The sequence below is a fragment of the Megalops cyprinoides genome, chromosome 22 (assembly GCF_013368585.1).
Source record: "Megalops cyprinoides isolate fMegCyp1 chromosome 22, fMegCyp1.pri, whole genome shotgun sequence".
Taxonomy (NCBI): Eukaryota; Metazoa; Chordata; class Actinopteri; order Elopiformes; family Megalopidae; genus Megalops; species Megalops cyprinoides.
In genome coordinates this window covers 1411054-1423180 of record NC_050604.1, presented here as the reverse complement: position 1 = coordinate 1423180, position 12127 = coordinate 1411054, and positions in this window count along the sequence as shown.

The window sequence follows — 12127 nt, the reverse complement described above, 5'->3', positions numbered from 1 at the left end:
GTCTTTGATGGCTGCACTCGGGGCAAGGGAGGCACCATCAAGGTCCAGTGTAAAATGAGTGAGTGATTGAATGTTGGCCTATGACCAATATTTCGGTTTTGTCCGGGTTAAGTTTCGGGCCATCCAATTCTTTACATCTGTTAGGCAGGCCTCCATGTTTGATATATTCAGAGGGACATTGGGTATATTTGATATGTATAACTGAGTGTCAGCCGCGTAACAGTGGAAATTAATGTCATGTTTACAGATGATATCGCCAAGAGGAAACATGTATAACAAGAAGAGCAGAGGCCCAAGCACAGATCCTTGAGGTATACCATATCTTACTCTGGAACAAGCGGAGGATTTGTTGTTAATGGAGACAAACTGATATCGTTCTGATAGATAAGACCTAAACCAAGATAGGGCCTATCCAGGTCGGGTGGTGAGGCCTAAATCAGGACTGAAAACTTCCAAAATGTTGTTAGAGCGTAAAAAGGCACAGAGTTGCTTTGATACTGCTTCTTCCAGAATTTTTGAGAGGAATGGAAGGTTCGAGATGGGCCTATAGTTTGACAGGTCATTGTGATCAAGATTGGGCTTTTTCAGAATAGGCTTGATAACTGCTACTTTGAAGGGCTGAGGTACGTGTCCAGACGTAAGGGAGGCGTTGATAAGATTTAATAGTGGTGTGCCAATTGCAGGCAGTAGCTGTTTTAGGAAGCCAGTTGGTATGGGGTCAAGTTGGCTGGTAGAGTTATTAGATGAATTGATAAAAGAAGAAAAGTCGCTAAATTCAATGGGTATAAAAGAGTCAAAGCGTGAGGCGGGCCTAATAGACATACTTACATAATTTGGAATGGGACTGGCCAGGCAAGAGAATTTTTGTATTGTGTCTCTTATCTTTAAGATTTTACTATCAAAGAAGTTCATGAAATCATTGCTACTATAAATTGCTGGTATGGTAGGGTTAACTGATGCAGGACTCTTGGTTAATCTGGCGATAGTGCTAAACAGGTACCTAGGATTGTCCTTATTTCTCTCAATAAGGGTAGAGAAATATTTGGATCTTGTAGCTGTGAGGGCATGCTTGTAGGTTAGGAGACTTTCCTTCCACGCCAGGAGAAAAACCTGTAATTTGGTGGAGCGCCTTTTTCTTTCAAGTTTTCGCGTAGCTTGTTTGAGAGCACGAGTTTGTGATTTTCTTCCTTTTGAGGGCATCCAGAGTTTTGCGCAAAGTAGAGTCAATACTGTCCGCGAGTAGGTTAATTTCAGTTGAGCTAGGGTTTGAACATAAACTAGAGGAGATTTTGTTGTGCAGGTAGTATGATGTAGGGAGCTCGTTGATAAAGGCATTGGCTGTAAGAGAGCAAAACGTGCGCCTAGAAGAAGATCTAGGCTCCGAGTATGTGAAGCACGTTAGTGGTAAATTGAAAGCGATGAGACAGTGGTCGGATAACACAGGATTGTGTGGCATAATTTCTATCTGCTCCATATGTGAGGACCAAATCTAGAGTATGGTTGCGGTAATGTGTGGATTTATCCACAGCTTGATAGAGTCCAATGGATTCGATGATGGACAAAAATGCTGCTCTCAACGGGTCATGTTCATTATCCTTATGCATATTAAAGTCGCCTACTATCACAGCCTTTTCTGTATTGACAACCAGGGCAGATAAAAAGTTGGCAAATTCCGATAAGAAAACACTGTAAGGGCCAGGTGGCCTGTAAACTATTACAAGGGTAAATAGCTGAAATGCAGTCTTGTCAGGATGTGCAAAGCTAAGTACTAACAGTTCAAACGAATGGAAGTTATAGCCAGGTTTAAGGGTGGCACAGAGTTTGGAGCTGTGTACAGCAGCAACGCCGCCACCTCTACCAGTAGGTCGAGGGACCTGGTGATTACAGTAACTGGGAGGAGTTGATTCATTAAGAGCAACAAAGTCATTAGGTTTAAGCCAAGTTTCAGTCAGGCATAAGATATCAAATCGGTGATCAGTAATCAATTCGTTTATTAATATAGCTTTAGGTTGTAGCGATATGATATTTATTAACCCAATCTTAAGGACCATTTGTCTACAGGTACTACTTTCAGGTTTGTCAAACTTAATTTTTATCAAATTATCAGCACAAATGCCCCTACTGGATGTTTTTAAGAAGTTTGGGACCGAGGATCGTGGAACAAATACTCTCTATGGGATTGACTTTAAGTGGTGGTTCCAGGGAAAAAGCAGACATCTGTGTAGGACAGAAAGTCTGCTGCCTAGCCTTGGCCCTGATAAGTCAAGGTTTAGAGGAATTCAGACTATGATCCATGTTTCTAGAGATGATAGCTGCAACCTCCCTCGAGGGGTGGATGCCATCACGTTTTAAAAGACCAAGCCTCCCCCAAAACTTGTGCCAATTATCTATAAAACCCACGTTGTTAGAGGGGCACCACTCAGACAACCAACGATTAAGTGACGTTAATCTGCTATAGATCTCGTCATCGCGCCGCATGGGGATGGGGCCAGAGAAAATGACTGATTCCGACATTTGTTTAGCAATCCTGCACACCGATTTAATAGTTAACTTTGTTACTTCCGATTGTCTCATGCAGACATCATTAGCGCCGACGTGAATAACAATTTTAGAGTATTTAGCTTTACTTTTACCTTTAGTTTTAGCCAGCACTTTCAAATTGCCTTCTATGTCGGAAGCTCTGGCTCCAGGAATGCAATTATGGTCATTGGTGTCTCTACTTTCACGTTTGTAAGAATAGAATCGCCAATAATCAGGGTTCTTTTAACAGGCTTCTCAGCAGGTGTGTTACTGAGGGAGGAGAACCTGTTGGAACCGAGGGGTGGTGGTGCACCGGGGGCTTGCGCTTGCGTCTATTTTCCCGAACCGTAACCCACTCGCCTTGCTGCGAAGGCTCTGCCGGGGTTGAACTAGGAGAAAGGCTAATTGACGCATCCGGTACTGAAAAAAATTCGATAAACTTTTCACTTGCTTTACTCTCGTATAAGGTGCGGATGCTTGCTTCTAATTCTGCTACCTTCTCCGTCAACCTAGCGTTTAGCTCGCATTTAACACAGGTAAAGTTGGTAGTAATGGCAGAGAAGGAATAACTAAACATGTTGCACACAGAGCAGGGGAGCCAGTGAGAGGGAGGAGAGCGAAGGATGGGAGAGACAGAGCTGCGAGGAGCCATCGTACATAACTAGCTGGCTACTTACGTCTGTAGTCTTTGTGAGGGTGTTGGAATCGGCGAGTACTCCGGGTTTGGGTCCTGGCTGGGTCATAACCGATTGGCGTCTTGCGTCTGGCATTCGGGGAACGAGCAACAGGAAGTGCGGAGCACGAAACAGGTGAGGAGCAGCAGGTAGCGAGCGAGAGCGTCTGGAGCGAGAGAAAGACAGTGGAAACCATGGTCATCTCTTGTTGCAGACTGAAGACCCACATCTTCAGACTGCATCTCAGTTCCACCTCAATCCCCACCCCCTAACACCTGCTACCTCTAGGACTGATGTTGATTTTACGTGTAGTATTGTGGTGTATTCTGGATTCTGTGTTCTAGTGTACTTGGCTTCCTTTGTCTAGTCCAGTGTCTAGTTGTCTTTGTCCAGTCCAACGTAGTTAACTTGTTGTAGAGTCAGTGAATGTTGTTAGCCTGGTCTGACACTGTTGCTCTTTCAACTTGAATGGATACACTTATGTTCTATTGTGCTGGAAGTCGCTCTGGATAAGAGTGTCTGCTAAATGTATGTGTCGGGAACCACAAACGCCAACATTGGCTACCCAGCACAGGTTCCCCCAATAGATCCGCCCGCCACAGACAACCAGGACACCAGGAGTACAGGTACAATGACTTTATTAAATAAAAAAAAACAATTCATACAGGAACGGCTCATGTTCTGCTGACCTCTCCTCCTAGCCTTCCTCCCCCCCTTCACCACAGCGGCCCTTCCCTCATCCCTCTCTCTCCCCACAAGGGCCCGGCACAGGAGCGAGATCGCCCTCCCCCTGTAAGGGCTCAGGCAGGGACTCAGTCGCAGACCAAGAGAGCTTCAGGTTGAGGCGGGGTTATTAATGACGGCAGGAACGTAGCGAAACCAAAAGCAGGCAGGGTCGAAAACCGGAAGGCAGTCCGTGGACAAAAACAGGGTCAATAACAGAAGCAGGCAGGATCAGGAACCGGGCAGGCAAACGATCAGGCAAAGGGACAAAACGGCAGGCAGAAAACAAAGACAAAGGGCAGGCAGAGTCAGGCACGGAGAATACTGAAATCCAAAAAAAACTGCGGGAACGAAACAGGTACAGAAACGCTGAGACGAACTGGCAAACAAGACAGGAACAAGCAGGGTAGAAATAGGGCTGGGCTGATGAGGAGATGGGATGCAGGTGGGCAGGCAGGCAGGTGAAGGTAATGGGGCAATCAGGAGGGCGGGGACCAGGCGGGGAGCGGGGCGGGGCTGGAACACAAGGAAAAACAAAAAGCACATGGACAGGGAAAAAACAAAAACACCACAGCTAGGGGGGCGGAGCCCTGACACCCCCACACAGCACTGAAGTATAGGCACACTGAAAAGATATCCCTATGCACTCTCACACATGACACCGTGACCACTCTGACTCGTCTCCTCTGCTGGCCCTCGTGACAGAGGCGAGACCCCTCTCGGCCGCCCAAGGGGGAGTACCACACACACTCATACAGCACACGCACACACTCATACAGAAAGAAAAAGGACGGGGTGCAACTCGGCCCGCACCTCAATGCCGGGCCTCGCTTGCGCCCCGAAATAAAAAACAAAACCCCAAAGAAAGAACGGAGTGCTGCTGATGTTCCTGGTCCGGACCACTGCCTTCAGACGCTGGGGTTCACCACTCGTCCTCCTCAGATCCGGAGCAGGAGCTATAGCCGCGCTGGGGGGAAAGCACAGCGGCAGAAATCATCCTCTCTACTACGCCGGGCAGACTTAAAAAGGGCACGCACACACACGCAAGCAAATGGAAACACCAGCAGTCATGTCCCTTACTGCACAGGGGCACCGCACTGATTCACCTCCTGCTGTGTCCTGTTGTGTAACTTTTCATGCCACTTCATTAGGTGTGTTAGATGGCATTCATTATTGTCATTTATCTGTAAACTATTTGTACTATTGTATTCAACATGCTGATAGCCACGCATAGCTAAGCATGTTTATAGTATGCAAGGGCTGTCGTAGTAGGTGGCAGCACTCTTCCAAGACAATCTGCTTACAGTGACCTTGAAATTTGCCCTTTCTACATTATCCACTGTCTTTCCCTGATTTTCCTTAGGTACAGTAAAAGCTTCACAATTTGAACTCACAGTCTTGGTCACACTTTTGCCTGCAGTTCCAACTGGAGCATGCACAACCAGACGGCCTTTAAATATTGACTCTACAGAGCTGAAAGCTCTGGACTTTCCTGCTTCAACCTGTCCATACAGCAGGATTCTGAGATCCATCACCTCCTCCTTGCTAACTTTGGGTTTGGGTTAGGATTAGGGTTAGGGTTATGGTTAGGGTTTAATGGTCTGATTGAGCCTTTCTCTTTCCCTGTCAAAGAGTCAATAAATGATGTCTTCAAAGAGAACAGCTTTATCAATGAGGTCTTTAATCAAAGAGAACAGTTCTCTCTGTGAGATCCTACAGTAGACATAACAGAGAGGTAAATAAACAGATATACAGGCAAGCAGACAGAGATGTCTAGAGTCAGATTTTCAGGATTATGAACAATATCTTTCAGATACAAAAGCAGTGAAAATGAGCTCCAGTATGTCATAACATTCTTTCCATGCAGATGATGTAATCACAAATCTTCTTTGAATGGCCTTTCATAGCATCTCCCATGGTCTGCGTGTCTATATATAGTATAGAGTTTTTTATGTACATAGAGTTTTTCATATTTACTCATGCCCCCATGTAATCAATCTCCATGGCTTATCTAATTCTGGAAAACAGATTCAGGAACAATAGTTAAACAAATGACTCATACTAGTGCTGTTGCTAGCTAGGAGTTAGTTTGTTTGTGCGTTACCGCTGTGTGTTTGTTGATCTTTAGCCAGAATTTGCTAGCTTTGTTGGTCTGGTTATCAATCTCTGTGCTTTTTAGTGTTAGTTGAAGAGTTACAATGATTAGCTTAAGTGGTAAAGTTTCGGCAACTGGAAAGCCATTCACATGTCAGAACTGTTGTTGTGGTAATTAAACAGGCATCTTCAGCACTTGCAAGACTATATAAACTGCCAGGCCATTTGTGACTCCAGGACAAATGATCTGTCATCAAAAGTCTGAGTAAACTCAGGAATCCGTTGCTCATTTCTCTAACTGTCGCTAAGAAAGTAGTCCTCCAAAACTGGAAATCAAGGAAATCCTGTCACATCACTCACTGGACTAATCTAATTTCAGAATACATTTCAATGGAAAAGAGTAATGCTCACAAAAAGAACCAAATATCAGCCTTTGAAGACATTTGGTACCCATTTCTAACTTTTCTAAATTCAATCCAAACATAACTACAAGCCGTGTATATTACCAGACACATACCCCCCTGCTCCCCTTTTTCTGGTGCAATCCAGTCAACCTGAAGCCTCTCCCTGCTGCCTCAGGTGGACTCCTCTGCTTCTCAGTTCACCTCTGGAACTGCCAGTCCACAGTCAATAAAGCTGACTTCATCCCCCGCCTTTGCCACCCAGTCCTCCCTCCAACTCTTGGCTCTGACCGAGACCTAGATCCTTCCAGAGAATACAGCAACTCCAGCAGCTCTCTCTGCCAACTTCACCTCTCACACACTCCTCGCTCAACTGAGCGGGGTGGTGGAACAGGTTTGCTAATTTCCAATACCTGGAAATTCACTCCTCTCCCTTTCTATGCAACACTACCTCCTTTGAATACCATGCAATCACTGAGCCTGACAAAATGTACTTCATTGTCATTTACCATTCTCCAGGTCAGCTGGGTAACTTTATTGAAGAGCTGGACATGTTACTGTCCTCTTTCCTTGAAGACGGCAGCCCGCTTGTGATCATCAGTGACCTCTTTTTTGCTCTCATTTTTCCTGCCTGATCACTGCCTCTCTGTCCCCTCCCAGCCACATTTCCTCACTAAATGTAGATGACTCCACTAACACTCTCTGCTCCACCCTAACCACCTGTCTCGACAGCATCTGCCCTCTCTCCTCCAAGCCTGTACGCATGACATCCTCAAACCCCTGGATTTCTGAGGTTCTCTGCGACCATCGGACCAAGCTCAGGGCAGCCGGAAATGGCACAAATCCAGAGACCCCACTGATCTGACTAAGTATCAGCCTCTCCTTTCCTCTTTCTCCTCACACATCTCTACTGCTAAGGCCTACCAGGACAAAATCAACAGTATCTCAGACACATGCAAACTATTCACGACATTCAACACTCTCCTCTGCCCTCCACCGCCTCCACCCCCCACCTCTTTAATGGCTGATGACTTCACCACGTTTTTCACTGGAAAGGTGGATGCCATCAGCAGTCAGTTCTCCACTCCACACATTCACAGCCAGACTTCACCCACACACTATTCTAACACTCTACTGTCCACAATGTCTCCTGTCTCTGAGGCTGACGTCTCTAAGCTGCTACTCTCCAACCCACCACCTGTCCCCTGGACCCAATCCCCTCCCATCTCCTACAGGCTATCTCTCCTACACTCCTACCTGCACTCACTCACATTATTAACACATCACTCATCACAGGCACCTTCCCCACAGCGTTTAAGCAGGATAGGGTAACCCCACTACTCAAAAAATCTACGCTTAGCCCCTCCCAAATAGAAAATTACAGACCTGTCTCTCTCCTCTCATTCCTATCTAAAACCCTTAAACAAGTTCTCTTCCAGTACTACATGTTGGACACCAAATGGATTTTGGATTCAAAATCGGCCATCTCACTGAAATGGCCTTCCTGTCTGTTGTCGCCACCCTACAGGTGGCGAGAGCTGTCTCCATGTCATCGGCTCTCATCCTTCTAGACCTGTCTGCCGCATTTGACACAGTGAACCACCAGATCCTCCTGTCCACCCTCGCTGAACTGGGCATTACCGGCACTGCTCTCTGCTGGTTTGAGTCCTACTTCACAGACAGATCCTTGAGCGTTTCCTGGAGCGGTGGAGAGTGTAAGTCCCACCAGCTAACCACTGGGATACCTTAGGGATCAGTGCTTGGCCCCCTCCTCTTCTCTCTATACACAATCGCACTGGGTCTGATCATCCAGGCGCATGGCTTCTCCTACCACTGCTATGCCGATGACACCCAGCTCTACCTCTCGTTCCAACCTGATGACCCCACTGTCTCAGCGAGGATCTCTGCCTGCCTTTCAGATATCTCAGCTAGGATGAAGGAGCACCACCTTCAACTCAGCATATCCAAGACTGAGCTCCTAGTCATCCCAGCCAGCCCATCATTCCAGCACAGCAACCAGCCAGCACTAACTGCATCCAGGTCTGCAAGGACCCTGGGAGTAGTGATTGATGACCAATTTAAATTCACTGACCACATCGCTATGACTACCAGATTATGCAGATTTCGCTGTACAACATCAGGAAAATCAGGCCTACCTGCATGCACTATTAAACCTCTGCACTTGATACAGAATGTGGCTGCACATCTGGTTTTCAACCAACCAAAAAGGGCTCATGTTGGTCTCACCTCTCTTGGTCTCACTCCACTGGCTCCCTGTAGCTGCCCGCTTCATGTTCAAGGACTTGATGCTCACGCACAGGGTGACCAACAAGCTGCACCTAAGTACCTGAACTCTGTCTTCAAGAAACATCTGAAGACACAGCTCTTCCACTCTCACCTGAGCACCTGAAACACTTCCCTCCTAAAGGAACCTCTCATGACTAAAACTATCTCCTACTAAACCATAAATTAAAAAAAAAAATGTAATGGTTTGGTTGTAATGGTTTAACGCAGCATTTCCCAAACCTCTCCTGGAGGACCCCTTGTCCTGCATGTTTTAGATCTCTTCCTGCTCCAACACAGCTGATTCAAATGATCAACTTGTTATGAACTCCTGAAGCTGCTAGATAACAAACTGATTATTTAAATGCTGGCATTCCTTAACAAACCAGAGGAGACATTTAAGAACACGTCATATCAATGATGTGTTTAAAATGATCAGATGCTACTGTAAATGGAGTTTTTTGATACGTGGTATTCCTATCAATAACATGTTTTATTAACCACCAAGACTTTGTGCATAGCTTGTATGTCCAAAAAGATCAGATATAGCCTACACACAGACTACATGCAGATTCAAACATCGTTATTCATGTGCACTATCAAAAATACAGCCTTAAAGATACACACATACACACAAGTGGCCTTTTAATAGTGTTGTGCTGTCCTGAAATATTTTCAGCATGTCAATTAGTAAAGCCTATGACTAGACAATGCACAGGTGACCCTCACCATCCATAGGGGACACATTCCACAAATTCACAAATATTATAGTGTATCAATAACAGACTTGTACACAAAGGGGAATGTCACAGTTGAAAGCTACGATCTAAAATATGCTAGTTGACTACTATCTAAAACATTTTAGATAAAATGACTGATACTAGTGATGGATAGTGTTTTACTGACCTGAATCATTTCATTCAGTTCAGTACAAAGATTCATTCACAGAGACACTGATTGGTTCAGTAAGCAATGTACCACCCAACCACACCCCACCCCCCCACCCCTGTTCCATCCCATCCCCCCACCCCTGTCCTATCCCGTCCCATCCCGTCCTGTCACTTCCCGTCATATCCCATCCCCCAAAGAGGAGGTGCTGAAATGTAAAAAATGCAATACATAATTGTTTGATGTTAAATATCTTAGATACAATTTTCTTATGTATTAATAAATCATTCATAATGTAAATTTGATTGCATTATACATTACACACCATGACCCACATGCATTTCCCCAATGATTTGAACAAAGCTGCTCTGGTTTCTTAGAAAGTGACTACAAAGCTTGCTGATTTGTCCATTTCCTCCAGTACGATCAGTTCTTTTAGTACATGTTGTTCACTGAGTCGCAATCAGTTTTTTCAATGCATTTCCTTCTCTGGCCGTAGGGTGTTGACTTGATGAGTTAATCTAGATGACAAATAGTGTCCTCAAGCCCCAGGGCAGATGACATGCCTTTTAAAGATAACACCCTTTAGCTAGCTGTAGATGACTATGCAATGCCAGTTCATAGCAAAACTCACCAACTTAAATAATTAACTTCACTGTTTCAAAGTAGTTCTGTAATCTCATTTTAAATTGTTCCCATTTTATATAGGCTAATATGATGTCATGAAACGACTGACAAACTATACAGTAAATTTCTTAGTAAAATATCTAGATATAGTTATAGCATATATCCTAATAATTACACTAATCCTACTAAAAAATGAAGTAGGCAATTAATTCTATAATAACCTAAATGTAGCAACAAGCTTCATCAGTATTTAGCTCAAAATTATCTTGTAATTGTTAAAATGTAATTACCTTAAAATGACAGTGAAGACTTGTCTTTGCAGCATGCAATAATCTCAAGCTAAAGCTCTTTCCATGAGAGTGCAAGTTTGTAGGCTATATATTGAACTGCATAATATGACAAAGAATGGAGTCACCCTGTTGTTGGAGAGGGAAATACATTGAATGAAATGAAGGAGATGCACTGAGCAAGATTTACTGAAAGGCTGAACAAATTGGAAGAACTGAGCAAATTAGTGGTGACTCAATGAACTACATCAGATCCAAACAATCATGAACTGAAACGAACTGGATGAATGAACAAACAGCAGGTACTGAACAGAAGTCATCGTTCTGTGCTCTGATTAGTTCAGCATTTACATTCAATCACTATACTAGTATGTATACACTGCCTGGACAGTAGCCCAACATCTGCACCCAACAGTTCCTTAATATCTATGGAAGCCTACCTGGAAGAGATAAACCACAGATCCCTAATATCTATGGAAAACTACCTGGAACAGATAAATCTGAGATCCCTAATATTATTGATGAAAACCTTACCTGGAAAATGTAAACAATAGATTCCTGATATTGTATATGTAATCATTGCTTGGAAAAAGTAACCAATAGATCCTTAATATTGTATATGGAATCCTTGCCTGGAACAGGTTTATTTTTCTCAGCCTCCCGTGTTTCTGTGTTTCTTAATTGTGCTGTTAATCTTCCAATTTGATTGCTCATTCCTTTCTTTTCTGCATTAAGGCAATTAACACTGTGCTGAAGGGCCTGTTCATTTCCCATATTTTGCTTTAATATACGCACACACAAACGTTTATCCTCTGTCTCTACTATCCTCTGTCTCCAAACTTCTTCCCACTCAACAGTCCCACAACCAGTTGAATAAACTGCAGTTAAGTACTACTGTAAAACCATAAAACTCACCACCAAAGCAGAAATTCAGATCAAAGTGCATTGAACACAGTAATATCAGTGGTAGAGGTGGTGAGGGACACCGGGTTACAGAATGTATTTCTTGTCTGAATTGTTGTAACAAAGTTTATTCTGCTAGTTACCTTTTCTTGTGCGCTGCTTGGGGGCTTGGTCGTTAGACTTGCAATCAGGAAAAGAAACACACAAGTTTAGGGATAGGGGGTGGGTGGAGGTTTGCCCTCACACACATTAACCATTATGCAAACATAATAATGGATATATTGAATATTGAATATTAAGATAATAAGATACTGTTTCACTTGCGTGTTGAAACATGTACACCCTCGTAATCTCAGCACAGTGTTTGGCACTATTTGAATATGTCTTGTGTCCTTGTTTTATACCATATTTCATGCTGTTTTGGTAAATGCACTTTGTACTAACACTGTGGAAGTCACTCTCGATAATGAGTGTCTGTTAAATGTAAAGGTAAAACATGTAGCTGTTCCCTACATGTATCTTGAGAGCCAGTTAACTACAGCATTATTAAGGTGCCCAAATGGACCACTAATAGCTGCCTCCCATTTACTGAGAAGGAACTCAGTAGGTAGAGGAATTTAGTCTCTGCAGTAGTGCTATCTTGTCCCCTGACAGACTGAAAACACCAAATGAGGCATGAGTTTAAAAAAAATATGTAACCAGCTAGTGGCAGCACTTCTTGGACAAG